This window comes from Odocoileus virginianus, chromosome 15, assembly GCF_023699985.2.
Source record: "Odocoileus virginianus isolate 20LAN1187 ecotype Illinois chromosome 15, Ovbor_1.2, whole genome shotgun sequence".
NCBI classification, from domain to species: Eukaryota; Metazoa; Chordata; class Mammalia; order Artiodactyla; family Cervidae; genus Odocoileus; species Odocoileus virginianus.
Window position 1 is genome coordinate 66,312,645 of NC_069688.1, and position 5,882 is coordinate 66,318,526.

At 40.7% G+C, this 5,882-nt stretch overlaps 1 pseudogene; it reads right to left on the reverse strand.

The window, feature by feature from the left end:
- Positions 1 to 2,216: 2,216 nt before the first annotated feature.
- LOC110150395 (nucleolar RNA helicase 2 pseudogene) lies at positions 2,217 to 4,425 on the reverse strand (annotated as a pseudogene).
- Between the last annotated feature and the right edge of the window lie 1,457 nt (positions 4,426 to 5,882).

The following is a 5,882-nucleotide window of genomic DNA, read 5'->3' on the forward strand; positions in this document are numbered from 1 at the left end:
GTCTACTGTCTGTATGGTTTGCCCCTGAGGAATTATAGAGAATCCATCAGCTAGATGCTCAGGGATACTCCTATTACTCCAAGGAGCCAAGGCTTGTGGTTCAATCATTTCATTTGCCTGCAGGAAGACTCAGAACCTGGCATCAGTCTCTGGAAATAATTTATCTTGTTCTTGAGACCAAACACAATAACAAAGACTCAAGTTGGAATTTTTATAGGCACAGAAAACAGGCAAGATTAAGTGCCTTTTAAGCATTTAGTTTGGATAGGAATGAAAGCAATAGCAATAAAGATGGTGTTAGAAAAATAAATCATGTATGGAAAAGAGGAAATATAATCTCATTTTGAAGTAATATCACTGGTCTAGAAATCAGGATACTTGGAAACGTGTGTTGACAACAATTGTGTGAATTTAGGAATGCCAGTTTTCTTCTTTATGCTCCTTGTACTCCATACCTATAAAATGGAGGTAATATATAATCTACCTGGAAAATACATAAAGTTTTTAGCAGACAGAAAAAAGTACTATGTGAACGCAACAGAGAAATATATTTGAAAATAGATAAATCTGGAATTTGTGTGTTGTGGGTTAATTTATGTTCCTCCCAAGTTTGTATGTTGAAGTCCTAACATCTAGAACTTCACAATAGAACTTTATTTGGTAATAGAGTTGTTCCCATTGTAATTAGTTAAGGTGAAGTTGTCTGGGGGTAGAATAGGCTCTGAGCTGATATGACTGGTATCCTTGTGAAAAGGGGAAATATGAACAGACACACTCACGCAGGGAGAACACCACGTGAAGACTGTAGTTACGCCGCCACAACCCATGGAGCTACCAGAAGTTATGAAAGGCTGCAGCCAATCCTGCCTTAGTGCCTTCAGAGGGTGCATGGTCCTGCTGACAGCTTGCTCTTGGACTACCAGTCTATAGAGACACGAGACGAAATCTTTCTGTTGTTTAAACCACTCAGGCTGTGGTACTTGGTTAATGAAGCCTTAGCGAACAATTGCGGTACCCCTGAAATGGTGTTCCTATGGTGAGGGCTGTCTGAATGTGCCACTTCTTAATGTGACCACATGTAACAGATCCAACAATGCCATTAAAAGTCCAGACAGTGAACATAATGCCATTGTGAAGATCAAGAAGATGGGGTCTGTTTTCCAATAAGCAAACTTCTTGATTTATAGATAAAAGTGAATCCCAGGGAGGTGGTATATTTTGCCAAGATGTTCTCAGGACTAGAACTTCATGTGTTAAATTATTGGACCCCAAAGAGTGGCTAAAAGTCCCTTCTCTTATCGACATAGTGGGTGTCATAGATGGACGTGGGCTTTATTGATTCATTTAATCAATTATTACTTATTGAATGTTGATTATGCAAAGTTCTGTTCTCCTCCCTCAGAACGTTTTCGTGGAAAGAAAGCTGTGCTAACTTTATTTAGCTAACTACCATGATGCCAACTACCGTGTTTCTCCACATTTGGGCATCCTGAGTAGAGAAACCAAACTATATGCCCTACTTTCTTTTCTCTTCTCCCCTCCTCTTTTTTCATCTCAAGATTTTCCTTTTTACCCACATTTGGACAAGAAGAACCTTTGACCTAAGCCTCTGTTTTAGAAGGTCTTATATATTACACCCACACGTGTGAGTGTGAGTGATATTTGCTCAGTCATGCCTGACTCTTTGCAACCTCATGGACTGTAGCCTGTCAGGCTCCTCTGTCCATGGAATTCTCCAGGCAAGATTACTGGAGTGGGTTGCCATTTCCTTCTCCAGGGCGGCTTCCTGACCCAAGGATCCTGCATTGCAGGAGAGTCTTTACCAACTGAGCCACCAGGGAAGCCTACTATTAAGAGACATTGCTAAGTATAAGGACAGGTCAACTTAAAAAGTATCAGCAGATACATGCTTGACTTTATCTTATAATCTATAGATAATACTTTAGAATATTGGACTAGAATAAAGGTGCAATGAATCCATACACCTTTTCCGAAGGAATACCCAAGACAGAAGTAGCAATAAATTTATAAATGACAGTCATCAACCAGATGAAATAATTTAGATGAAGCTTTTCTCTCACGAAGAGGTGGGGACTGACTGGGCAAGTGGTCAGGAAGGAAATACAATGTGCTTTTAACTTTGTATGGAAAATAATGTTCAGGTCCACGTTGCTGAACATAGTTCTGTTTTTGCCAAATAAATCCTCTACTTCAAATTACTGTCCAAATGCTTTACTAAAACTCCGCTTCTGCTTTGTTTTGGAATCCGTTACTTTTGTTACCCCCTCCTGCTCACTGTCCTCTGAAGCTCCTGCTTCTTTCCTGCTGTTCCCTGACACCTCGGTTGTCCGCGTGCTGTCCCCTCTTCCTGCTGTCCTTGGAAGTTGCGATATCCCTCCCGTGGGTCTTCTAGCTCTGGTTGCTCTGTGGCTGCAGAAAGCTGCCAGTGCCGTGAATCCTACCACTTCTCCTGTACTTCTGTCACTGATGCAGTAGGGATGTCAAAGCAAACACCCTGCTTTTCTTTGAAAAAGACCATTCCCTTCACTAGCATAACTAATGTTTGGCATTTCAATCGAGCACGGCAAGATCATGGTCACAAAGCCCGCTTCTGAGCTGCTCAAGCTGACGTGGCATTGGAGAAGTGGGCCAGGGCCGCTGCCGGGGCTTCCAGGGCTCCCTTCTCCCCAGTCAGCTTCTCGGCTGACTGCTCCAAGTGACCGAGGGCAGTGGGAGGCACCGAGCCCCAGAGTCTGATGGCATATTTGCTAGAAGCTTTTATTATCTCTGTTGCAGAAGGAACACCTATTCATTTAAATTTGATTCCCGCTTTTTGCTCCACTTGGGCTAACTGGTATTCTTTGTGCTGGGAAAAGCAGATGCAAACCCCAGTCCTCCCAGCTCTACCTGTTCATCCAGAACGATGAATGTAGGATTTCACATCCTTTGGTGGAGAATGTTGAACAACCAGATCAGCCTCAGGGATATCTAACCCACGTGAAGCAACATTGGTTGCAACCAACATCTCCATTTCTAAAACCTTTCAGGGTGATTTCCCTTTGCTTCCGTGAAATGTCTCCATGTAACGACTGGGCATCATCCTGCCTTACAGCCACATTCTGCGACAACTCCGGGCTTCTTTCTTTGTTTCATAAAATATGATAGCGCGCCCTTGAAAACCACTGTATACTCGCGTCACATCTCCAATAACTGCTGCTCTTTGAGTCCAGTGGCACTTGATAGCCAGACACTCTACAGTTACTGCCATTTTCTGTATCTTTTTTTACCAATCAGGTCCACTTGTTCATATGTAGGTTTCATGTATTTCTTAGCAACTGTATACACCCAATGGGGGCAAGTTGCAGGAAAATTTTTTTTTCCCTGCAATACCCACGTAGCTAAGGCTTTAACAACGACAACAAGAAGAAAAAACAACTTTTCTACTTCCCTGTCATGGGTGGGACAAGATTATGGAGACAGATACTCTATCAGGGCATGGAAATAATCTGAGTGGCAGAACTCATAAATAAGAGAAAGACAAACTAATTAACAAGTTGTTTCTCTCAGACAGCATAAAGTCAATAGATTTAAGGAGATAGAATTTCCAGGAAGGGACAAGAAGGCATTCATTAATTGGCTCAATGTGCCAACTGAGAAATATTTTGCAATATGAAAAATTCATACTGTTTTTTAGTTTGTTTATACATTGGTCAAGATCTATGCTATACAATATGGTGGCTATTTAGATTTAAATAAATTGAAATTAAACAAAATGAAAAATCCAGGTTCTCTGTCCCATTCACCACAATTCAAGTGTTCCACAGCCTTGTATGGAGCGTGGTTGCCATATTGGACAGTTCAAATACAGAACATTTTCATCATCACATAAAATCCTATTTGACAGCATCAGTCTAGATGTAACAAACATGGAGCATGACACTGATTTTTTACATTGGCAGTTAGGTTGATACAGAAGCTGGGATTGTGCAAGTTTTATTTTTACACAAATATTTAATATGATTTAATAAATTCTCAAAAAGTATTCAGCTTATTTAAGTAATTAAAAGATCAGTCAGAAAAGGCCTAAAATGAAGGCACCAAACGGTAGGTAAGGTAAAAAAATGTGCCAAGGAGAATATTCGTTGAAATAGAGAAGTATTTTGTGTGCCATGTGGGGTGCAGCCTCTGAACCTGTTACTAGGAGAATGGTCTCAGTGATGCTCATAGAAATGATGCTGGGAACAACTCAGAGACTATGTTCTCTGGATCTAGTGAGTGGAAGGACATCTTGATGAAACACGTATCAAATCTGATGTCATAACTATTCTCAGATATATGCTAAGAAAAATTGCTAAATGCTCTTAAAGCAACAAAATTAAATTTAGTTTAACATATGAGATTCACCAGAGGAGAGAAACGAGACATCGGTTTTATGAACTTGAATGTTTCGTACAGAGATGCTAAATTTACAGTGCACTGTGGTTTATGTGATAAAATTAAGATATTTTATGACATCATAAAATGTGAAGTGAAAATCGCTTAGTTGTGTCTGACTCTTTGTGACCCCATGGACTACACAATCCCTGGAATTCCCCAGGCCAGAATGCTGGAGTGGGTAGCCTTTCCCTTCTCCAGGGGACCTTTCTAGCCCCTGGGAAGATCGAACCCAGGGCTCCGGCATTGCAGGCAGATTCTTTACCAGCTGAGCCCCAAGGGAAGCCCAAGAATACTGGAGTGGGCAGCCTCTCCCTTCTCCAGTGGGTCTTCCTGGCCCAGGAATCAAACCGGGGTCTCCTGCATTACAGGTGGATTCTTTACCAACTGAGCTATCTTTTGTGTTAATTTATTATATGTGATCACATTAAAATGTTTTAAATGATATGTAAAATTATATTTAATTTCTGAAGCTAAGTTTTGCTTCAAGAATTCATTGACAATGTTAATTGCTATTTCCTCAGGCGAGGGAAGTTTCTCTACATTGAATTTAATTAAAAAAACTAAGAATTACAATGACTCAAGAATGTTTTGTCTAATTTGGCTTTGCTGTCAATTTACCCAAATTATACAAAAAATCTTTAACAATGTAATTAGTGTGCTGAAATAAAGGCAAGCCATATTTTTATGAAAAATATAATAATTTATGAATGGCATGTCTTTAGAATTCATTTTAACATGGGCAGTGTGCCAACAGAACTCTGTCACTTGAATCAAATTCAGTTATCTTTGATGTTATACTTACTTTTGATCATTTAAAACTAATAGTATTAAAAATATTTTTCAGTTTTGTCATTATGAAGGTTTCCTTTTCAAAAAGCAGGATAGAACACATATGTTTAAAATTTTTATTTATTTGTTGGCTGTGCCGCACAGCGTGTGGGACCTTAGTTCCTTGACCAGGAGCGAACCTGAACCCCTGCAGTGGGGGTGCAGAGTCTTACCCACGGGATGGCCAGGGCAGTCCCATAGGACCGAGTTTAACCAACGTCTGCCAGCTTGATGTGTACCTTTAAAATACACTGTTATATGGTGTGTGGCCCTCTATTTGTCCCCTGGCCTTTGGTCTGGGAATAATAAGAGCGGCCTGGCTCTGTTCGTTAGTCCTTCTGGAGGAAGTAAAAAATACTTATTCACACAGGTTAGAGCTTCCTGTTTCAGAGCCTGAGAGAACTGACAGAGACAAGTACAGAGGATTCTAGCTCCGCTTCACAGCTCATCTGTAACAGTCATGTCATGTTAGATACTTGGGGGTTGAGAATGTTTAGAGAAGGTTGTGCTTGCATATCTGCAGCGGGTTATATACTTCAGTGCGGGCTTCTCTGTTGGCTCAGCGGTAAAGAATCTGCCTGCAACGCAGGAGCCGCAGGAAACACAGGTTTGATTCC